The sequence below is a fragment of the Cyrtonyx montezumae genome, unplaced genomic scaffold (genome assembly GCF_038088225.1).
Source record: "Cyrtonyx montezumae isolate F1298 unplaced genomic scaffold, pur_monq_1.0 scaffold_18, whole genome shotgun sequence".
NCBI classification, from domain to species: domain Eukaryota; kingdom Metazoa; phylum Chordata; class Aves; order Galliformes; family Odontophoridae; genus Cyrtonyx; species Cyrtonyx montezumae.
Window position 1 is genome coordinate 15,739,658 of NW_027071914.1, and position 24,805 is coordinate 15,764,462.

Here is a 24,805-nt window from a genome sequence, read left to right on the forward strand (position 1 = left end):
TGGTGGGGCCTGCAAAGAGAGCCAGGTAGCACTCTGCTGTGCATCTGCAGAACATTTCTTTGTTGGGAAATGAGGATATTGGTATGGAGGCACTTCGGTTGCTTTTGGAGTACTTGGAGCTTTCTGCTGGTGGGAGTCAGTGGGAAGTTTATCAGCAGGTGGGTAATTGCTAGTGTTATAACCAGCACCAGTGGCACTGGGCTAATGAAGACATTCCCACTCTGAGGGGACTAGCGAGATCTCAGCTGTTCTGAGATTTCTTTTGCTGTGTCCCAGCCTTGTTTTTCTTCCTGACCTGCTTTGGACACCAAAAATAGTTCTGGTGATGAAAGAAGAAGAAAAAAAAAAAAGGGTTTAAAGCTCTTTTCCATTGAATCAGCAAACAGATTGAGTGCGCTGCGATGAGAGCTCAGCAACAGAAGTGGAAAGTGATGGGTTCCCAGGGGCTGGAATTAACTCTTAGGACTCTCCATAGCCAGCTGCAGCAGAATGGTCTGAGCCTCATACATGGACATGTCCGTGTGTATATATACGCCTTTTTAAAACATTCATCACACTAACACAGTGATCTCCCATGTGATTTCGAGATGTTCTCTTGAAACCTTCTGCACAAGTGTGGATATGTTTATTTTGCATCTCTCCCTGCGATACGGAGTTGGTTAAAACCGTGTGGTGCCGTAGAAACAAGAGCTGTGCAAGAGAAAGCGCTGCTCTGAGCGACCCCGTGGCTGTTTGGAGGTGTTATCATCTCCAGCATTCAGTGCTGGAGAATTGTAGCCAAACTTGTTTTATCTGCTGAGAATTACGTGCCTGATATGGACTACGAGCTCTGATGGTGAAGTCCTACGACATAACCCATGGCTATTTTCTCACTCCTAATTCATTCTAGACCAGTAGAACTGCTGTAGGACTCTGTGTATTTTTCTTATCTCATGAGAAATGTTGCCATTTGGAGTAAATATTATTCTGTTTCTAATGGGCTTGAAATTCATTTCAAGTTTTCCAATTACGTATTTCATTTATTTCATGAATGTGAAATGACACTGCGGAGAGCAGAGTTGTGAGCTGGCCTGCACTGAGCTGGAAGAGGGTTCGCTTCTGTCTTTTGAATTTAAGCACTCAGAAATTAATTAATGAAATGGAAGTTGTTCACCATGAGATGTCTTGCATTTCTCTGGCTAGGAACCAGTGCCCCAGGAAAAAAAAAAACAGGTCCACAATGTCTTAGTCTAGCTCGTGTTGTACTGACCTGAGGCAGTGACTGTGGGTGTGCTTGGCACGGTGTTGCTGCCCCACTGTGGGGTCAGGGGGGACCCACAGAGCTGGTTTGTGCTGCTCACTGCTGTGCAGCCAGCATGAGAGTCTGACCTAATAAATATCTTAGCACTGAAATAATTACCGATGGAGCATACGGAGCTCTGTGAAGCCTGAGACAGTTTGTAGACTCCTACAGTTTATATTGTAATACATATGTTAGAGCTGTGGCATTAAAAATAAGCGTTTTGCTGATTAGCCTATATTGCTGCCTCTCTCCTTGAATTGGGCTCAGTGCTGCTTGTGCTGTGCAGTTCAGTTCAAGAAAAGGATTAAGGAGGGTTACTGAGAGTGATTGCAGCCTGGGTGACTTTGCACCTGTTGTGCTGTTCCTAACCTGCTTCATCCTCCGTCCTTATTTTCCAGGATGTCTGGGTTTGATTTGGGGGTCTCTCTTCTTGCCGTTTCCTCCTCAAGATCTCAGTTGGATGTCCATTTTTAATTGTAGCTGCATGGTTCTGCCTGCCAAGCTGCTCTTTAGTGCATTTACTGAATTAATTACACACACAGTTTGGAAAAACAAAATATCTTGCTGATTCCATCTTTGCTCCAGGGAGTGGTACAGGAGAACACCAGGTGATGCTGTCACCTGCATTTCAATCTCTCAAAAGCAGAGGGATATGAGGGGGGAGGTCAGAAGGACAAGAGCAGATTTTCCATGACCATATATCCCCACACCGTGCTGATGTGCTGGGCATTGCCTGGCAGTCCCTGAAATTCATGGGAAGTGTTAGTCCAAATCCTTAGAAATCTGCATGAAAGAATGAATAACCAAATCTACAACAGCAGAAACATTGGTCCGTGCTGGTTTAAAATTCTGAATGGAAGCACAGGAGCATGTTGTGCCAGCAGAACTGCACATCTCTGTGCAGGTAGAGGCTCCGTGGCATCATTCACCCATCTGCTGCTGCGTGCCAGTTGCAGACAGACCCACAGGTGTGGGTGCACGAGTGCCTTTCAGTGCCTGAATTTGCAAGTCCAACACAGATCTGGGGAGGGTGAACCTGGAGATGGACTGCAGCAGTGCCAGCACACAGTGAGAAGCAGCACTGCCTCTAAATGCAGAGCCTGAGTGTTTGGAGGGTTTGTTCTGCAGAGTGAAAAGAGAAATTAGAGCTCTTTGTTCGGTGATCACAAAGGAAAAATGTCTGTGTCAGAAAAATGCATTCACATCTTTGTTTTTCATTTGTGCATGAAAAAGATGAGTGAAAACAAATGCTTGGTGGGAGTGTTACAGGCGATGAATTATTTCAGATAGCTCTTTCACAAAGCATTGGAAGCAGTCGAGTGAGAACCAGCAGCCAACTGTCCCAGTGGTTCGGGTCCTAATAAACTCTTAAACCCGTGGTTCTTCCCCAGTCTCCCATGTAAGGAAAGAAAGATAATTTATTTCATCTCAAGACAAGAATTTTATCTTTTAAAACACGGCAAACTGATTTACAAGGTTTCTCCTGTAAGTCCCTTCAGTAAATCGCCTGTCACAAGGGTCGTGGATCCCTGTCTGCATGTTTGAATAACACGTATAGCAGATTTACAACATTAATAATGGGGCTGTCTTTGGAAAGCTCGCAGTTTGCAACAGCGAGAGTGGAAAGTTGGCAGCCAGGTTATTTAGTGCCCTGCCTACCATGCTGAAGTTGTGAGCTGAACACAGCTGCTGATTGCTGAAGGTGTGCTCAGGTGTACCAACCTTGACTGGAGAACTTAAAAACCCTCTTATCTGAAAGGAGCATCAGGTCTGGCAAAGCATGGGGACAGCTGGAACTGCAGAAGCTTTGGCTGCAAGAAGAGAGCAGTGCATGGCAGACGGAGTGAGCCCGTAAAGCTGTGCCCCATGGTTAATGTAACTGGTTATTCTGCAACCAGAGAAAACGTGCTGGCAAGGCCCCCCTTGTGCCACTCATCCCTATTGTCCAAACAGTTGTTTTAACAAAAGAGCATGGAGCAGCAGGGCGTCATACCCAGCGCGTGGGCCCAGGAGCCACGTTCTCATTTTTTTTTTTCACCCAATTCTTCAGCTGACAGAAAGCCTGAAATCAACCGACTGATTCCAGCCAAGTAGATAAAATTTGTTACCGTTCCTGCAGAAATGGAAATAATGAAATTGCTATTTTAGAGCCTCTCTTTAATAAAATACACTATCATCGGGCTAACATTATATCTCTGCAGAAATTCATATACTCGTGTGTACATCTCTGAAATTAGACTGGTGCACTTGAAATAAAATCCTGCACTTTATGAACAATTCCAGCTGGGGCTTGCTGTAATGATACTTCTATATCAGGCAGGGATAAGTGTCACCGCCAAATAGAAATAGCTGCTCTTCCATGCATACGCAGGCCATTGTTTTATATAAATGTGTGCTGCGGAGCCCCGGTGACACGGCCTGTATATCTTACTCATCTGAAGGGAGTTTACATTTCATTCTCGTTTATCTGTAAACAATCTGCACTGCTCCATGGCAAGTGAAAGATGGATAGAGTCACTGATGGGAAATTTAATGCACATGTGAAACGCGAGCCAACATTCAGATGTACGTCCTCTCGGTTTTTGCCAGATCAGCTTGCTGGAGGTTCACACAAAGCTTGGTTCCTTGTGACAGAGCGGTGGCTTGGGCAGGGTGCCTGGGGCAGGGGCACAGGGATCCAGGGCTGGGCACAGATACCTCTTTCTCTAGCTATGTCATACCTTCTTCAGGCCGTCTAGAGGCAATGCTCTGCATGGCTGCGGGAGCTGGACCTTTCCATCCTGCAGGAATGAGCGTCTTTCTGCCCACCTGGGGCATTTCTCTCTGTTGAACTCCATGGAGTTCCCGTTAACCCATTGCAGCCCGTTGAGATCGCTTTATGAAGTTCAGAAAAGCTCTTCCGACCCCCTCCTTGTGTCACTGGGTAAAGCCAGGCTGGTAGCAGCTGAACAGGTCCTTCACTGATATTCCTTCTCAGTAGCAGTGGCATTTAGGGCATAAGTGTGAAATTCAGCAGCAGTGTAACAGAACGGAAGACACTTGCTGAAATTGGTCATTAATCTGTAATGCAGTGATTGGGAAAGCTCTCCTGTGTTCTGTGAGGTGGGATGGGAGGTGTTGGAGACACCTCCAACATAGCAAACGGAAGAAACTCTTGGGGCACAGTGACCACCCTTCAAACTAGAACTTTTCACAGGTCAGTGAACTCGCTCTATCATAGGCACATACACAAACAAGAGAGAAGGATAGCAGTTAAGACATGCATTATGAAACGCAGGGAAAAATGTCTAAACAATTGCTTTAATAACTTTGAAATTATTGATTTTGGAAGCCTATTTTTGATGGAGAGCTCAGCACATTTCCTCGTTGTCGTTTCACCAAAGCTGACTGCATCCATGGAGATTTATTTTTAAAGCATACGAAAACAGCAGGAGGGGAACTGCACCTGGAGCTTCCCCAGCTACGTGCCATTAATTGCAGGAGAGTGGGGCCAGTGGAAAGTACAGCTATGCAAAGCAGGATGGTTGCATAGCATTCACTGCTTGCACTTGGTTGTGCAGTTTGAATGTAGGCACGCTGGCCACTGTCTTGGGAATGTTTTCTTGGAGGTGCACATAGCCAAGTGCCTAGTGCAGGAGGAAGGACAAGAGGAGCAGGCTGGGAGGGACAGAGGTGCCTGAAGAATGTAGGAAAAGCATTTCAAGGATGGGCAGGGTGACGTGGGGCTGAAGGAGCCGTCCCTGCACGGCTGCTCCTGCAAAGAAGGGGAATGTCTGCATGAGCTAGAGAGCAGAGTGCCCTCCTGTGCTCAGTGCTGCACGCTCCAGCAGTGCTTCTCAGGGAGGCAGGTGTCCTTCTCCGACAGGTCACTGGCTTGGGGTTTGCACAAAGGGTTTGAGTTTCACGCTTCTGAACAGATAGAAAATAAAGAAGATTGCAAATTCTGCATGCAGACGGAACTCACGCACTTTGCACCTCGTTTGTGTGTGCTGGGAGGTGTTGCTGCTTTCTGTATCTGGGCATGTTTGAAGTGAGTGATGTAGTTGCACTGGGATAGAAGAAGCATACTGATGCGAGTTAGTGAGGTTTGAGACGAAGCAAGCCGGAGCAGTATCAATCATCTTTACACCAGAACAGACAGGATAAACGTGAGAGAGCTTCTGCCAGGTTAGGGGACTGCATAAGAAATAACTGCTGCCCCTGTGCCCTCCTGCTGCTTCGTGGGGCAGCTCAGTCCTCAACGACCTCTGCAGCGTGTGTCAGTGCTCAGCATCGATGCCACGTGTGCTGTCTGCCTTGTGGCAGAGCTGGAGATAACAACAGAGAGACACCCACAGACAACCTTGAAGTTGTCGATGCAATCCAGAAAATTTTTAATGGGATACCAACGCGAATGCGTCCCAAAACGGTCTTTCTGTACCGTGCTAGTTGATGAAATACCTGCACTGAGTGATTTGGCTTATTTGCAAACCTCCCGCCACCTGGATCTGAACCAAAATAACTCTACTTTCAGTGGAGTAAGGCATTAGGCATGCCTAAAATATTAAATTTCCCCAACAATTTGTATTGCATTATTTTTAATTACATTAGAGCTCCCGCTACATAATTACCCCGCAAATGTGTTCCTCGGTTAGAGATGTGCAGGTTTGTTTTGCGCTGCTGTCTTCCATTCCCAAAGTCACATGCTGCTTTTTGTTTGGCTTTACACGTGCATGGTTCAGGTGGGAAGTTGGTGAGACCCTTACATGCACACTGTGACTGTGTGTGCCCTGGTGAGGTGCTGCCTTCCCCTGGAGCCGCTGTGTTGCTCGGCTCACACTGAGTGCTGTGGGATTTGGGGGGGCCAAGTTCCAGTTTGTATTGTTGCTTCAGTGTACACGTAGCATGCAGGCAGCAGTTCTCTGTGGTACACGTCCAGTAGATAAAGATGAAGCAGTGCCTATAAAATGCTATGTTTGCTTGCTTGGTTGTCTTCTAGATTAAAAGATCATAACTTAAAATTAGGCTGTTGCAATCTATTACACGCAGAGCTGTTAATTTAATTTCATTACGTTATTGCTTGTCCGTTCGAGTCGTGTGCGTGGTCCTTTCCAAGAAGTGTGACACCAAGGACGGAACTACAGTGAGAAAGGAAATTAGCATTAAGCTGTTAGGTGATTTTTCTATTGATCCTTCATTAGAGCTTCTCAAGAGTCTGCTGCTGACACAGGGGGACGTCGTGGGCACGGGAAATGAGATCTCGAGGTCTGGGGAAGCAAAATTGCGTTCAGCATTGGCAGAGGCTGAGGAGATTCTGAGCAAACTTCCCTCTGCTCCCAATGCTCTGATGCAAGGCAGTGGATTGCAGGGAAGGAGGTAAAATGCTCCCTTAGTACTCAGTGTTGATTTAATGACTTTGCCAGAAAAGTGGGCATTTAGGACAATGAAATGTGGGGGTCTGACCTCTCAGCAGTGAGAGGTGTTGGGCTCCTGCAAGAGTGGCATTGCCCAGAGTTAGAGGCAACCCTTTCCTTTAATAATTCAGTATTACTCTTAAATGCTGTGGGATTACGGATCCATTTCTGTTCTAGAAACCATTTTGTTTAAGGCTGTATGATTAGAAAAAGCTCCAGAATATTTCATTTACCTGCTAAGAAATGCAGGAAGAATCATTCCTGGATTTGGGGTTTCCCTGCACTCATGCAAATTGAATGAAAACAAAGCGGTCGCATCCAGCGGGGCATTCATGCTCAATTGCTGCTTCCATATATTGCTGGGATTTAAACACTCTGCAAGAGCCATAACCAGAAAGTTAGACAAGTGCTTTGCTGGAGCAGCAGTCTGCTAATGAGATCTCCAGGCCTTGAAGTAACCTTGTCTGGGGTGTGTGTAGCTTTCTACAAAGAAATTCTTTAAAACCTTCCTTGGTAATCTCGGTCTGGATTTCACTTTGAAGGGTTTTGACACAGCAGTAAGAAGCACACTGATATTTGTAATATTAAACGTGCTGTGCGCAGTAAGATTTATCACTGTCATGGTGATTATCTGCCTCTAATTAGGAAAGAGCAGAGGAATGAATGAGCTCGCAGTCCCCCCTTGGGGGGGGATCCTTTAACCTCCCATCCGGACCCCCCCAGCAGAAACAGTGCTTTGCGATCAATCCGTGCAGCAGCACGAGGGAGCAGAGCACCGAGCAGCACTCCTGAGGCAAGCAGTCCCAGGAGCACGTGTGGTTTTAAAGATTTCCAGAGATTTATGGAGCGGGGTTAGATTTGTTCATTGATTGATTTCAGTCTGAATAACCACCAGATAAACCAAGCACCCATGACTGCCCTGGAACAAATTGAACGTGAGCTGCAGCGAAGGGCTCAGTGGGGCAGGAGCTGAGCCAGGTGGGTGCTCCTCTTGGTCCCATTTGCTGCTTGAGGAGAGCAGGGCAAAGAGTCAGCAGAACAACACAAGCTGGGGCCGGGGGTGAAGTGAACCCCTGCAGTACCCCTGCTGCAGCTGTGGTGGGTTGGCACATCACTGCTTTGCTGGGACAGGTATTTCAGTGCAGGTTCTGTAGGCTGTACAGCAAAGCTTGTTTCCTTCCCCATAAATGACACTTGGAGTCTGTGTGGGGCTGGAGTGTCAGGAGCCAGCCCGCAGGTCGGACTCCGTCTGAGCCCTGTGCACACCCAGAACGCTTTTGGAAATCTTAAATAGCTTGCTGAAGACTGTGAGCATTTAATACTTAAATACCTTTTAATCATCCTCATATCCTTATTAACACCTACACATGCTGCCAGTCTTTATGGACACAAGGGGACTGAGGAGGGCTCAGCTGCAAACCGCTGCTTCTCTGCACTGATGTGGCCAACAGGAACATCACCCGGCACAGCCACACCTACAGAACGGAGCAGTGCTTACAGCCAGGGTGGAGAAAATGCCAAGCAAGACCTTTGCAAAAGCAGTTCTTCCACTGGCTGAGAAGGGGTAAAATAGGATTTGATTTTTTCTGAAGTAGCACAGTGTGTTGCATTACTGCCTGAAAAAGCCAACGAGGCTACAGTATTCTATTAATAACGAGCAGGGAATAAATTACCTGCAGATGACATTTTGTAATTGAATCACAATCTAATATCCCAGTAATATATTACAATAATAAGAATATTAGGATGATTAAAAGATATTTAAAACTTCAGCCAACAGAAATGCTAAGAGCCAGCGCTGGGTAAGAGACAGATGATGTGTACGTGTTTTGCTGATTCTCAAAACCAGGCAGGTAATTTGATGGGGTTTGGCTCTGTGGTGTCATAAAGTTCCTCTCTGATGTGTGCTTGAAGTCTGTTTGTTGTCAGTTCTAAATGTTCCTTCACAACAGCAGCAGTACCGGGGGCAACCGTCTGTCTCACGCATCTCCATCACCTGTCACGTTAATGAGTGGCAGGTAATTGTGTGAGGGCTGGGGGTAGAAGGAGCAGGAGACCCTCCTGAGTGCTGCTTGGCGTTAGTGAGCTCTGTGCTTCACTTGGTAGCATTCCAGCCCGAATGATTCTGTTATTCTACAGTTCTCCATCTCCCTTCCTCCCTTTTCCCTCCGCCCTGTATCTGCAAAGATCAGCCTCAGCTTTGCCAGTGCAGTCCCAGGCAGAGAGGCACAACAATCTTCTATTGCCACAATCTGTTCTAAAATTTATTATGCTTTAATTGATCTTTAATCAACCCAGCTTGGTTAGTGCTTATTTATTACTGAGGAGCACACACTCCGGAACCCATTGAAATAAAAACCCATTCGAGGAAGGAAACTGCTGACTGAAGGTGCTGGCTCCCAGTCACGGGGGAAACTTGTACAGACAGAATCCCATTAGATGAATGCCTATAAAGAAAAAGCCAGCCTTCTGTGAACGGGAAGATAAAGTGCAGCCATAATTTAAACTGTTTGATATAGTAAACAGTTGGAATATGTTTTGCAAATTCCTTACTGTAGGGGTGAGTCACTCCCAATTCACTCACTGCACCAATATCAGGCTTGTCAAAGAAAAAGCATTTCCTGTGCGTTTCTGTTCGGAAGTTAAATGGGTTTGGGGGCTGCCTGTAGAAGTGCACCTACTGAAGTGTGCTTTGCAGTGTTGGATTTAAAGCTGGCAGTTGGGCAGCACCTGGAGCCAGGAATGCTGGGACTTAAAACTGCACGGAGTCTATTTCTGCATCACCTGCAGTGGGTTTGAAAGGTTTGGTTTTCGTTTTTCTCAAGGAGCTGAGAATATAGGGGTTTAGTTGTGCTTTGGGGCACAGTGGGGGAAATTCTGCTCCTGGGCAGAGCCACACAAGCAGAATCACAGAATCATTCAGGTTGGAAAAGACTTTCAAGATCCCTGAGCCAACCCAGCCCACCCCACCATGCCTGCTGACCCCATGGCTCTGCAGCATGTTCCCCTCCCCCTTCTTCTCAGGGTCTGAGGAATAGCTGCTGCCATTCTCAAGGTGCTCACTTACTGCACTACAAGGAATTTTCTAGGTGCTGCTAGATAGAATAGATTCACTAAGTTATCTCACTGCATATTTGAGCCAGTAACTTTGCTCTCCCAAGGTGTTTTTTGGTCCAGGGATCCACTGGTGGTGGCAGGTTTCAGTGGGAGCCAGGATGAGTCCTTGAGCCTCGAACAGAGGGAACATCTGATGGCATCATACCGTCCAAGTGCCAGCCTGCTCCTCTCTAGGAGTTGTTACGAATTATTACTCTTTTTAATTACAGCTCCACTCAGAGCCTCGTGTAGGTCCTTAAACAGTACTAAAACTCCTTGACATCGTGCATGGGAAGTTTTTCTACCTTGTGGCCATTTCAGGGGATTTAACTCAGTTTGTAATCTCCATTCAGTCTAAAGCTCCAGGGTTGGAACTCAGCTGAAGGGAACCGCTGTTGTGCTGTTTTCCATAACGAAGTGCCCTCGGTCCGCATCGCATGAACACTCAGACAAACCCTGCCAAGTGGAGGAGCAGAGACCCCGACCTTTCAGGGTTACAATTAACTCCCTTGCCACCGCCAGTTTAATTTCAGCCTCTCTGGTGGGCTAAAACTCCTCAACGCTATAATTTGTGGCGAGCCTGGGAGCCAAGGAACGCAGCGGAGAAGAAAAGAAGCAATCATGGCTTTGTCATCTGAGGAGGAGGCTGACCCTTGTGTCCTATCAAATTGAGTCCTAAATATGTTTTGCCATTGCTGTGCAATGCCCTTCAGCTGGCACCGGCGTCCCTCGCACGCTGAGCTAATGCATTCGACAGCACAGGCTTTTTAAGGTGAGAATTGAATCTTGTTGCCCCTTGACAGAGATGGAATAATAGTGTAATGCAACGGAACATTTTTGAAATGCTAATACTTGCCACCTGCAACTTAATTTTATTTTTTTTCTTATTGCCTCTTTTATGACATTTCACAGTCCCGTGGTCTCAATAGATGGATCTGCATCATAAAAATGACACGCTGATGATTTAGGAAGGATAGTCAGTCTGAGTGAAACGGATGGAGTGCTTTAAGAGTGTCAGTTTAGCACCTATTACATAGGGTCAATGTTCATTTTCAATACATCATTAAAGCATCCTGCTAAATCACTCAGAAAATGTTCATGTTCTCCTCTTTGAGCCACCATGTTAGATTACAGGGATAATGAAGTGTAACTGCACATAAACGGCAGTTTTACACAAGCATATTTTATTGTTTTCAGGGCCACTGTTTGAGGTTATTCTGAATACGAAACATTAAAATATCCCCAGTGAGATACTGAGTACCTCTTTAGGTGATGGTTCCCATACTTAGGTTTGCAGTCAGCTACCAGCTCCATCAAATTTGATATCTACTGAAGTCATTTTCCCACTCTATCAGTTTTACAATATGCGGTGTTCACTAAACTAATATCAATAAAATCAAAACTGCCCTCAGCCCAGCAGCCAGTTCTGAAATTGCATTACGGAAGATGTATTTCTATTATTTTGAGCAGAACCTTGGAAACTCAGTTATGTCAATAGGAGTCCCTTTGCCAAGGTCAGTTCAAGTGCAGGATGGTTTTTGCCGGCGTCAGATGTTACGCGCAGTGCGGAGTCTCAGAGACACCTCTGTCGTGATTACAATCTTTATTACCAAAGTAAAGTTAAAAATCAGATCTTGGAAGGCAGGAATCGGGAGTTACAAACATAAAGTGGTAAATATTTAAGCGAGTCGTTGTGGTCTGTCCCTAAAATTGACTGTTCCCACAGCGCACGTGGTGCTGGGAGACGGTATGAAATTGGATTTATGGAGAGTGCGAAATACTGAAAGTATTAACTTCTGTTGTACTGAAACAGAGAGCCGATGCTGCCTTCACCCTGCTAAGGAGAGAAAAAATCTGTCAGGTTCCCTCAGGCTCATAAAATATTTATCTGCTTTTATTGCATTTTGTAATGGGAAACGTGGCTTTTATTTTCAGAAAGGTGGTGTAGGTGTGTCACAGTGGGCACCCAGCCCTCCCAAGGCACCCGTTCTTCATCCCATCCCATCCAGGTCTTCTCGTTAACTTCATGCTCAGTTACTTTTGGCTTTCACTGCATTCACTCACCAGCTACAGGTAGGCATCCCTGACCTTCTCTCTGTTCTTTAAGAAGGAGCTGTCCCTTAATTGCGGTGCGACTCTCCAGTTTCAAGGTTCAGGCTTGCAGATCACATCTGTCAGGAGCCAGCTGCTCTCTTCCGTTGGACTGCGCCATTTTGGTTTGTAAATAACATTATATGAAGGCAGAACAACCTGAGCCATGGGAACAGAGAGCTTCCAGAGCATCGTTACCATTCTCTTTGCAGCACAGGAAGAAGGGCCCAGCGCGTGGCAGAGCTGTGACAGAGAGCAGGAAGCACATGGGGAGGAGCTGCTGGGTGCAGCACAGCACGGAGCAGAACTTGGCCCTGGCACTGTGATGTGGGGCTGGAATAGCAGAGAAGCTTTCTGAGGCAGCTAATGATGCAGGGCACTGCAGATTTTTTTAATGCTTCAGCTGGGAAATTCCTGCCATTAACAAGAAGTTTGTCTTAATGACAGGCTTGTTTTAGGAAGCGTTCGAAGCTAATAACTATACTCAATAATGATGGTGAACATTATTGAGTTTTCCCTGTTCACCTGTAAAGGACTGTAAAAGGCTTCTGCTCTACTGCCAGTACCACCTTCTGCAGGCTGCATGCTCTGCAGCTCTGCTGCTCCACACTCAGCTTCTTCCTGGGGCTCCCAGGGAAGTACTGCTAGAGAAGGTTCACAAAACTGATTCACAAAATAAGGAGAAATTATGGAAAGAAAGGATACTAGTTCCCATTACAAATAAAACAGACCTGATCTTCAATGGGGAGCTGTTATGTGAAGAGCAGAGGGTCATATTCCTCATTTCCCAAGAGCAGTTGGGTTTCTAAGAACACAGTATCCCTTCTCTAGGACAGATCTATGGGGCGTTGAGCATCCTCCCAGGAAGGAGAGCTGAGTTCTGCTGTCCTTTTCCTAGGATCAGCTCCTGGACTTGGGTCAGGGTTGGCACGAATGCTACGTTTGTCTTCATTTATCTGATCTGTTCAACAGAAAACAAACCATGTGGAGCCTTAACAGATAGCACACAGCATTCTTTGAGATGCATCACAGGCGTGAAGTTATCATTTATTACAAATGAGTTGGTGAAACATAACCTGGATATGGATGTGCAGCAGTGGTTTGTTTAGCACAAAATCCTCTGGTTTTATATTCTGAATGTACTTCATGTGCCTGGACCCACCAGTCCCCTGCCCTGCTCCAGAGATGCATGCAGTGATCCCATCAGCACAGACTGCCACCTGGGGAGGGGAACTTCCATTTGCTTCCTTAGAAGGACATTTTCCTTTGTATTTTTAGAGCAGTGTCAATGGAAGTGGTGCCATGAGCTATGGAATTTAGCCCAGAATCCTATAGAGAAAATAATTTCCTTGTAGTTTTGATTTCTTTTCTAGCTTTCCCTTCAGAAACCAGACAGTGCTCTGTCCACATTCTCAACTTCACTTAATTGCATGGAAAAAAAAATTTTGTAAGATCTGCTTGTTTTATTTTATGAAGTTGTTCTGACTTCTCCACTCTGCTCATATTTCCTTATTATAGCGCTCTCTTACTCTTCCTAAGTGTGGCAATATATCAGCATTATCCAGTCTCCAATCCTTTAACATCTTGAAAGCTTCCATGGGTAATCCTGGTGCCATCCTCTCATGTGTCTGAGCCTCAGTCTTGGGCTGGTGCTGGGGCTGTGGCAGTGGTCTCTTGAGGCAGTGACACTCTGCTCCTCACCAAAGCCACCCAGGTACAGTGAGCAAGAAGAGAAGGCACAATGTTTTGCCTGTTTCCTCCTGCCACGTTAGCTTTGGTTTGATTTTCTTGCTGAAAATGATGGTCTGAAAAGTTTGTGGTCAGCATGAATAAATTAATAAATCGATGCTCACGTCCCATTAAGTGTCATACATGACTGCAGCAATTAGCAGCTGCTCCCTCTGTAGATTTCTGTGCATGTAGGATAATTATTTCATGTTTGTCTGTGCTGACCAGCAGCTGATTTCTGCAGTTGTGGTTTCTTGTGTCACACAGAACTTCTGGAAGACAGCTCTAGCTGTTCCTCATGGTTTGCTTTACTTCCGAGCCTGGGGAAGCCTCTTGTCCTCTGGTTTTCTGTTTCATGAAGCAGAATCTGAATATTACCTTGAGGATAACTGTACCATCTGATTTATTCTTCTGGCATTTTACTGACAGGTCAAAGTGATCCGTGCACGTGCACAGAAATGCTACAGAAATCCTTTAAGGGATCGTTACTGAATCTGTTGCATGCAGTGCTGTGCAGCCATGCTGTCCTCCTGCAGCTAACCTTCAAAAACCTTCTCCAGAACTTTGAGCCAATGATTTGTGTGACGTCTTGTCATTTCTATGGCAAACCTCACTCTACAAATGACCTTAGCACAAATTAGTCAGAAGAGAGCGTTGTTCCTCGGTTAGCACAAGCAGATGATCCTGACTGTGGGCACAGTTTTGTGGTGGGGGCTTGGACAGGTCTGATGGGTCATAAAAATGATGGTGCTTGTGTGTGTGCATCAGCATAACTCCTCCTGCAGTGAAACCCAACTGAAGGGAACCGCTTTGGCCTGATTCATATACATCCCTGCATCTGAATGTTATGCCACTGTAAAACAAGATACTAGGGGATAAAACTTTAAAGGTTGGTAATAAAAAGGTAATAAATGGGATATACAATAGACTGATGGGAAACTTCATTTATTTCCCTGAGTTACGGATGACCTCATAACTCACGAGTGGTGGAGCGAGGTGGAGTTATGAAAGTCATGAAAGGTCATCAATAACAAGTGGAAATAAATGAGTTGGTCCATTGTGTTTTCTGTTTGCATACATCCCTGCTGATAGATGTGACAGCAGTGTTGGGCTGATGATGCTCAGGCAGAGCAGAGCTGGGAGTGTCCTGCCTATGACTCATTGCCATCTTCTCCATCACAACTAGGGGATGAGGAGAAGCTTTTGTGAAATGGAAAAGAGGCCAGAAAGGAGCCAGCAGAGCTGAGGGAGGGAATTGTTGCCCTTTTCCCACAAGCACCTGTAGCAGAAATGCTAAGTCACAGCTTGAAGCAGTGATGGAGCACCTGGTGGGAGGGCAGGGCCAACCCAGGGATGCTCAGGTGCATGCAGTGCAGCTGAGTGCCTAGAGGGGCTGGAGCCAGAATCCACCCCTTCCCAGACCTCATTTAAGGGTAGGCAGTGGAGTTTTGTGAGAGATCTTGCTGTACCGGAGGTGTTTCAAAGGTAAGCAAATTTCTTTTTCCCTTTGTTTTTGGTTGTTTTTCCCTTTGTCCTTGGTTGTTGCACTTGGGTTTGTCTTTGCTTGCTGCAGCCTAGAGCTTTGCTGGTGCACCCCACTGTTACTGCTGTACTTTCCATCATGTTTTAAAGTTACAGCACCATTGTCACAAAGCAGCACACATTGTGGAACTTGTAGTTGTGTAGGCCAAGCAAGGATCCAAAGACTGCAGGAGTGCAGACTCAGATGACTTACAGTGCAGTATAATGGCAGGAGAATGCAGGAAGCCTTTTGATAATGCTTTTTCTGGTGCTTGGCTGTTAGTTCAGTGGTTGTGGATTTTATCTCAGCCATCAGTTGTCTCTGAGGCTGTTCTTCCAGATGTGATGGTAACTGTCTCTTCTTTGCCCTTCTGCAAACTTTTGCATGAGCCAAGGTCAAAGCAGAGCATGGCAGTCACTGGAAGCTCAGACCCTGCTCGTGTTTTAAGAGCTCTCCAAGAAGGCAGCTGTGTGTACATAGCAATTCCACCCATAATGGGATTATAAAGTAATCTCGGTGAGGCTGGAAGAGTAACCTTGGGAAATAAGGCATGTGTCTGGTTCTGGTTCAGAGATGCTGTGTAACTGCAGCTAAATAACGTCTGTCTTTGCTTCAGCTTGCCATCTGTAAAGCAAGGATTTTTACATCCTTTCCATAAAAGAGTACTGCTGGGAGGGGAGAAAAAAAAGGCAAAAAGGAAATTATGAATTGTGCAGCCATTCTTGTCCTGGAGAACTAGCAGCGAAGCAATACTTGAATGGAAAGTCACCAGAGGAAACTAAAAGTACATTGTTTTGATGAGTCAGTTAGAGAGCCAATGCTCTTCCTGCTGACGGAGGATTGAACTTCAAAATTTGGTTAGAAGGCACTGTTTTGCTGACAGCACTGTCTTTCAGAGGACATAGAAAATCAACACCTGACCATCTGTAGTCATTTAAGATTCACCCATAACGCTTTGCAGCAGGAGAGTTGTTGTCAACCTTGACATCTGGACAAATGCCAGCGTCTCCCACTCTGTATTAGTCACCCTACATAAACTGCTGCATCCTCTCCACTCCTGTAAATACCCTTTTGAGTTCTTGGATGTTTGCTGCATTTCATGCTTTAAGAGCAGATGCAAGTCTGGATCTCTCACTGCAAGCTGCAGCAAGCTCCCCCTCAGTGCTGTGGTCCTCCTGGAGCCTCAGATGTGAAGTCTTCTCAGGACTGTTCACAAGGGACCATCCCACTGTCATTTCCCCCTGGTGCTCTGGCAGAGGTGGCAGCCCAGGGCAGTTCTTGGGCAGAGAAGGACAAGGGCATGCACTGCCTCTGGGCAGAGCCCTCATGCCATTGTATGAGCAGTGTCCTGGTGTTCTGCCTTCCAACCTTGGTAGATAAGTGTGCCTTCTTTAACTGCACATCCTGAATTTGGAGGAGTGCTTCGTAGCTTCAGCTATTGCTAAGTGAAAAGTCTAGGGGAAAAGGAAAAAAAAAAAGTAGTTTAAGCAACTTTCCACAGAGCAGCAGTCAGTACAATGTATTAGAGGTGGTATTTCTATGCTGCCTTTTCTTGACAGTATAGGGGAGCAGTGATTTACCTGGCTTGGTGTCCTTGGCTTTTCTCCTCTTTTCAGTCACTGTTATCTGTAGTGTGGGAATAAAAGATCTGCTCAGTTTGAAAGGAGCAGTTCTGCACTGGTTTATGAATGCTTTGTTTGCTCAAACATCTATTACTCTGAATCATTAAGAGCCTTTTTTCACAATGTGTCCCTGACTTTAGTACTTCATCCTTGGCAGTTCTTTATATGAGCGTTGTTCTTGATTCGTCTTGAGCACTGACGGTTTGAAGTGCATGAAGATTCATGAAATCACCATGGTTCTGAAGGTGTGGTGGAAATTATGGGGATAGCAGCATTTTGGTTTGGGGCCAAGAGTGGAGGTGCCTGTGCAGAGCAGTCCTTGGTGTGTGCCCTGGGACCATGCTGCTGTGCTTCAGTGACTTAGTGAGAAGGGGTGAGCAACTGCAGTCCCTGGCTATAGCATTGTTGGACTGGATGATCTTCAGAGCTCCCTTCCAGTGCAAATGATTCTGTATGTTTGAGCAGAGCTTTGCACCAGGCATCCCTGGTCATGGTTGGGCCTTTTTGGCATGTTGTCTCACCAGACCTTGTCAGGCATCGTGTCTACTGTCAGATGTGAGATGGCTTTGAAGGGATACAAGCCACAGAGGACTATACGTCAATTAAAGTGCAGCAGAACGCTGCTCACCAAATGCCCTGCAGGTATGTGTTATATCTCAGTGGCTGAATGTCATGTTACATTTGTGCAAATCATTCCATTATCAAAGCTGTGATTTACACAATGGATTACGCTCGCTGGCAAAACACAAACCAGGCACTGATCTTGTTAATGCTCACGTTGGCTGCAGGTTTTATGTTGGAAATGTTTAATTTTTGCTTTATCATCATGTGCAGTAGCTGTGCTTTAATACTGTGTTCTGGGGTTTTCCTATCACGGAGCTGTTATTTAGATAAGATGTTAGCAAAAGCAATCGCGCCAGCGGTGCTTGAGATAGTGGCTTCTTACGGTGCACTAATTTGTATCTGACCTTTGAGTGAATGAATGTGTTATGTGCTGTTTCTGTGGCTCTGCACAGCTATATGAAACAGGAGAAAGAAACTCTGCTGCAGCAGGTGAGGAGGGCTGCTCAGGTAGAAGCCAGCTATGGGGAGGGACGCTGCTTTAACCACTCCTGCAGTGCTGTTGCCTCACTCCCAGACCAACATCTCGTTCCTTATGAGTGCTTTCTGTAGGTTACTTTAAGGCTGTAATATAGCAGCCCAGTGGCAGTACCTGGAGGTCGAGGTCTGCGAGTGCTTGTGTGCACAATGTAATGGAAAAGATGTTTTGTAAATGCCAGCGCGTGGGTTTGCAATCAGAGCACTACAATGAGCCCAGGTGCAAACAAACCATCCCAAGTCAGCAGGTAGCTCTGCATTGATGATTCAAGTCAGGTGTGTTAGGAGGGGTGAGTCCCACCCAGCTTTCCCTTCCCCATCACGCACCCCCTGGCTGAGCCCAGCATGTTCTCACTGCGTCTTTCAGGGGTGGTGCACCCTCAGAGTGTTTGCACTTTTCCTTCGTGTTAGGAGTGCATTGCTTCTTGGAAAAACAGAGCATCTGTTTGGTAATATTTGTGATGAGTGCTGTGCTAAAGATCTTAAAAAGAAACCATCCCCAGACTCTTGATGTGATGGATGTTGTTGTTTGTGGCACTTAGCATATGGTCATGTTGCTGGCAAATAATTTAGCATTAAACAAGCTTTCATTTGGTCCACTCAGTTTCTTCTGGGCTGCTGTAAATTAAATATTTGTTTAAAGCCTGTACTTGTATTTATGTTACAGACTTAACCAGGAATAATTCACCATATATAATGCAGTGTGCAATCCTCAAATGTTTTGTTTGTTGAGCCGATTCCAATTTGTGGTTGTTAAATTTCAGCAAGGTGTGCACCTTATTGGGAGTGCCCTAAAAAGTCAGTATTTAACAGCGGTGTCAGTGTGGTGGTCCCACCTGCAGAGGGAGGAGCTGGTTGGTAGCACAGGGCTCATGAGATGCAGTTGGTAGGATCTGAGAAGGGAATGATTTGACACCCCAATCCCTGAGGACTTTCAAACCCTGGGCAGCTGTGGATGTCCCTGCTCACTGTAGGGAGCTGGACTTGGTGACCTTTAACTGTCCCCTCCAGCACTGAGGATTCTGTGATAATTTGGAATGAGCAATGGAAATGGATGAGGCTCTGGGCAGCCTGATGTGGTGGGTGGCAGCTCTGCCCATGGCAGGACTTGGAACCAGGTGGAATGTGAGCTTCCTTCCAACTCAGCCATTCTCCTATGGAGTATGCCCATTATTCCCGTAGTATTGGGTTGGGACAGGTGGCTGAAGCCATGTTGGTGTGGTGAGATGGGGATGGGGGTACCAGGGAAGAGCAGCCTGAGTTCAAATGAGCTTCAAGGATTGAAGCAGTGGAGAAGGGGAGACCAGGGTGGGGTGAAGGAAGCTGGGTGCCAGCAGGAGGATTGGGATGGTGGGAGCTGGGGTTGAGCTGGGCTGAGAGGTGTTGCTGCTGTGATCCTGCTGTGAGGCTGCACAGCCCCTGAGCACTTCTGAAGGGGATTTAACAGCAAAGTATGTTAGGGGAAATAAGAACAAGGGGAAATGCATCGTTTCAGCTGTCAGAGACAAGTGTGAGGAGTCAAAAATAAGGTCAAGGATATAAGAAAACCAAAGTATTGCATAGCTGCTCTGTAAATAAGTGCTGCCTGCTCTGTGTTGCAGGATGGAAAAGGGACCTCTGCCCTGTGCTGCCTGTGTCCTGCAGCTGTTCCCCTGGTGCCTGGGCTTACGTGCCGTGGCTTTTATAAGAAAACTGCTTCTATAGATCACTTTGCTCTGAAGATTTCAAAGTTTCAAGAAGCTGATGATATTGGTTGATACACAAAGAGTACTGGCTGCACTGCTGTATCTTGCTTTTCAATGTGTCTTTTCATATGATAGCACAGATGATTTGTTTTCCCTGGTACTTCTAGCAACGCAGCATTTATCATTCTTGTATAACTGGAATTTAAGTTGCAACAGTTGCTGCAAATCTCTGCTTCGAAGTACTGTGGTATAATTAAATTTTAGTTTCATATGTGGATTTTATCTGTGAACCTCTGAGGGATTTTAATAAGAAATCCACAGACATAACATGCCTGTGGCTATTTGGATGACCCCTATTGCTTTGGCTGCTGAGAAGTGTTTTCAGATGAGTTGGTTCTTCCTAGGGCTGTTCTTCAGAGAAACTGAGGCTGTGTGGGTACAGCCTTAAATCTGATGTTCTGCTCTCATTCCCAGCTCCCATCCTCTCTGCAGAACTGCTTCCCAGCCCTTTGTTGTCCATCCTGCAATTCCCTGCAGAGACAAAACCTACAGTAATGTGGGGCTTTGAAGTGCTGCTTCAGTATTGTGCAGCAGGTCCACACTGCCTGCTGGGCCAGGCATCAGTGCTGGGCATGGCCCAGACCCTTCTGCAGGTCCTTAAAAGCATGGGAACAGCAGGGAATTGGGATGGGGAAGATCTAACTGGGACAAAAGATGCCCTGCGAGCACGAAGCAGGGGATTTTCTCCAGGGGCTGCTCTTTGTGCTTCAGTTTCATTCACCCTCATCACCAGAAGGGAATGTTATTTTTAATTATGCACTTCTTGCCAAATTACTTCTGTGCTGTCTTCACATTTCTGACTTTCCCCTCCGCTTTGTGTTTGTAGGGGGGAAGGGTGTGCTTGAGAGTTCTGATGCAAAAGGTTTTTATCAATGCGTTTTGGTTTTTTTTAGAACAGGAGATGCTATCTGGGGTGCTGCTGCAGCACAGCCTCACTGTGCCATTGCCTTGGCAAGAGTGGATGGCTTTGCCCCATCCCTGGAGGTGTTCAAGGCCATGGATGGGCCTGGGGCAGCCAGCCCATGACAGGGAGGACCTGGGGAAGGCTACCTTCCCACCCAACCGTGCTGTGATTCTGTGAGCGTATATACAGTTCTCCCAGGCAAATCTGCACTGTCTTCATCTCCAGAGCTGTTAATTGCTGTGGCCTCCCCTCCTAAGGCAGCACATGGATAAATGCTTCCTCTGGGCACATTGAGCTCGGCCCAGGGCAGCCGAGTCCTCCCATCAGCCATCCCATTCTGCAGCCTGGAAGAGGCATTTCCATACACCACAGTGCAAACCCGGAGCGTGTGGCAGAAACAGCTGTATATGCCTTTGAGTTGTTGGCTTTTCCCCCCCACTTACATAACCATAATTTACAAATGAACCATGCTCTGGTTTAATTCTGCTGGCTTGGGAGTGGGAAAGCTGTTGGTAAGGAAAATCACCAGAAATGCCCTGGGGAGAGACTGAACTCTGACTTGAATGAGGCAAAACCCAAGCAGGCAATGGCTGGAAGCTGAAGAAGAGGGATGAAATAGCTCCAGTTGGATGGCATGAACCTGGAAAAGCTGAGTCTTTGTGGGGTTTTTTAAGTGTCCCGAGCGTGGCTGCAGTCAAAAAAGATGCCAAATCCATATAATCACCACAGCTAAATCTGCAGTCATCCGTACAAAGAGCAATGAAAGCTCTGTGAATATTATTACGAATGCTTATTTACAACTTGAGAGTGTGGTATCACTGATTTGATGGTTTATGAACGTAGTAATGTGAGAGTATGAAGGAAATAAATAGATCCTATTTTAAATGCTTGGTGGTTTTTTTTTTAAGAAACCCATAATCTGGGCTTTGAAAGCAGTATGAGCCCTTTTTCCTCAGCTTCTTGTTTCCCAGTTTATGCATTTTTCTAGTTTATCACATTCATTGCATATTGCTGGCCCACACCCTGAAGTGAAATGGATGGGGAGGACAAGATTGCAGCCATTCAGCGTGGCCATTTCGGGGTCTTGGTGATGGTAAACTGCATGGGAATGCTTCCTGGACCCCACGCGCCCTGCGGCCTGACTCTGCTCTATTTGCAGAGTAATTTACGTCCACATTACAGCGGTTCCCACAAGTCATGCTGTACCTAATGATCTGACAGCATTTCTATGATAAACCCTAGGGGTTTTTAGAGCAGCCATAAAAATTCACTCCAGGGAGAGACTTGGCATGCCGTGTCCCGTACCAGAAGCTATCTTTTTCTGCCTGAAATCAGGTATAAATCAGTGCAGCTACTGTAGCTTACTGAAGTTTAAAAAAAAAAAAGTTTAGTTTCATGTTTTTTTGGTCCTGTGAAATTCCATGCTTTCAAGAGCAGCCACTATATCTATTTAAAGTTCCATTCCTTTGGAAGAACCGTTGAAGAGTTCCCATTTTGAGGCTAAGGAGCTGCTAATGGAATGGTGGAAACTTCTGTACTCCCAGTAATGCTGGGCCTTGAAATAAAGCCTCTTGCACAAGGCAGCTACTGCTCTTGGTGTGATGAGCTGCTGTTGATGGAGATCCTTCAGTTGCAGTAGGATGTAGTAGAGTGCAGAACTACAGCGAACAGGGGACGCTTCTCTCCTGTCCCCAACCATTGTGTTCTTTTTCCTGCGAGTTCAGTGGGAAACTTCAGTACTTCTCTCCTTTGGTTCCTAGGAGAGAGGCAGAGCAGGACATGGGAGTGCACCTCTAACTCCTCTTAATAAATGAGACAGATCTTTGGAGTAAGGTATTGCAGGGGTCGTGACTTCCAGCAGTAATGATGAGACCGTTATCAGGCCGTTAGCAATTCTACCTTTCAAATTAATAAATTGTCGGGGAAAATGCATGGCTGTTACAGTCTAGGCAGGACACTGTTGACACAACATGGGAATATTTTATCAAAAATTAATCATAGCAACGCTGCTCTCAATATGTGGGGAATAGGAATTTAAAATAAAAACAAATGCATTTATGTAAACTCTTCTCTAAAATAGACTACTTGTGCCTATTTACATAATGAATCCATCACTTATCACCCTCAGGAGATTAGATAATTAAGCACTGAGCAACTTATATTTATTCATGTACTTTCAAGAATGAATGAATTATCCCTTTCTGCACAAAGTGAATGTTCTCTCATTAATAACAGGAGGGCAGGGATGGGATTTTTTTTACAATGGAAAGGGTGCTGCTTGTTTTCTTAAGAAAGAAAATAAATTGATCTTTAGAATACAGTACATCAAGAAACTGTGTTTGATTAAAAGTCAATATAAACGGTTTTAGCAAGCTTGTTAGCAATGTGAGCGCTCTTAACACGACTTCATGTGGCAAAGCTGGGCTGGAGATTAGGGAAAGGCACTGCAATATTTTCTTTATCTGTTTGTGTTGGACCTTGGGTTCCCAGTCACACAGGTTAGAAGGGTGTCCAGACTTGACAGGAATGTGAGACCGAGTCTTGTCCTGCAGCACAGGGCTGGATATCACTGATGGTTTGCATGCGTTTAAGCTGAATTCTGCAACAAGACAGGCTGTAGACTTCCCATGCCAGGCTGGGACCTGCCTGGGGAGCCCTCACCTGTGGCCTTTGTGAGTAATGACGAAAGAGGGCTCGAAGTGCTGAATTCTCTCATACTGCTGGAAATATAATTATGCCTTTTTATGACTTAGAAAACAGCATTACTAATTTAGCGGAGAATTTACAATAAGATACTTCCTGAAGTAGCATGCCCAGGGTCCTGAGGATTTATAAATTACATTAAGAACTTGAATTATTACAGCTGCAAAATATAGCTGAGGTACGAGCATTTCTACTTAGCATTAGAAATCATTTTATTATTCACATTAATTAAGCCTCTAAGCCTTAGAGGAAGGCTGCATTGTGGTCGCTCTTTTCCTGGGAAACCAAACTCCCTGAGCATCCCACGAAGAGCAGTGGGCTCCTGGTGATGCTCTTTTCAGGTTGTGAAGCCAGAAGCTTGATCCCATCACCTGCTCTGAACCCAGGTGGGAGCTGTTGGAATTCTCTGGATTCATTAATCGTGCACAACGTGAATCAAGTTCATTAACAGCTCTAATGTGGTTAATTAATAACGCAAACATTCTTAGTACCATGATTGGCTTTACTGTAATTCAAGGTTGGTGTTTGGAAAATGGAGTTTTCATCTCAGGTTGATGGTGGGTAATCCTTCACTGCTGGAGGACAGGTGAGAGGATGTAAATACCGCTGGAGAGGATGGGCTCATCGAACCTTAATCTCCCGCAAGCAGTGTTAACATGGCAACATTTCTTCTGGAGCTGGTCCTGGAGGCAGCTGCTGTGACAGCTTTGCATGAGCACACTGACCTGTGGTGATTTGTGTGGTGAAGGTTTTATTAATTCATTTGTTTGGTCTATGGAATAGGGTAGAAACTAAATCACGGGGTGGTTGGAAAATATGCTAATGCTGATCTGAGTCATTCATAACTGTGTTAGGCTGTGTTTTACACATTCAGGCCCACTATGAGCTGCCCTTAAATATCTGCAGTGACTGCATCCCATCCCAGACAGTATCACTGTGTGTTGGAGTCATTCTTTGTCTGGCCTGATCTCATGGTCTCATGTACCCCACCTACAGCACAGTCATTTTAAAATCCATTAGCTGCAATTTTTAAGGTTTAAGGGGGGGGTCTAAAATTGATGTCTCCTCTCTGTATGAAGCCAGACACTTTTCATCAAGAATATGGAGAAAAAAGTAATTCAAAAAGGAATATCTTATTTTATCCTCTTATCCACTAATTGCTTGGGCTTTCTTGATGCAGTTAGCTCCTCACCTGCAGATGCGTTCAGACAGAGAAGACTTTTACCCATCGAAACAGATGCTAATATCACCCTTGACCTTCATGCTGCAGTATTGGACCACAAGGCAGTAAACAGAGGTACTGACTCAGTGCAGTGCCTGAATGTGGTCCCAGGACTTGGGGAACTGAGTGGAGGCAGAAGTTTGTATCCCATTAGACCAGTACCAGCTTGTGCCACTGCTGGGGAAGTATGACATGCTTGGGGCTGCATTACCCATGCTCCAGTTTCCAAGCTAAAGGTCTGTGAAAGTTAATTTGGGGGAAAGTTAATTTGGAGGTGAGGATCTGTGCATGAGACTTTCTGTACCAGTGAGTTTTTCCATCCGATGCTTCCAGCAACCCACTGTGTGCTATCCAGGAGCTGGTTATAAGATTAAAAAATTATTTCCTTTTCCCTTCAGC

General features: G+C 45.7%; 1 protein-coding gene across 1 annotated transcript in view; it reads left to right on the plus strand.

The window, feature by feature from the left end:
* The window catches only part of FSTL4 (follistatin like 4), a 160,076-nt gene that overhangs the window by 99,257 nt on the left and 36,014 nt on the right, over positions 1-24,805 (plus strand). The window lies entirely within an intron of this gene.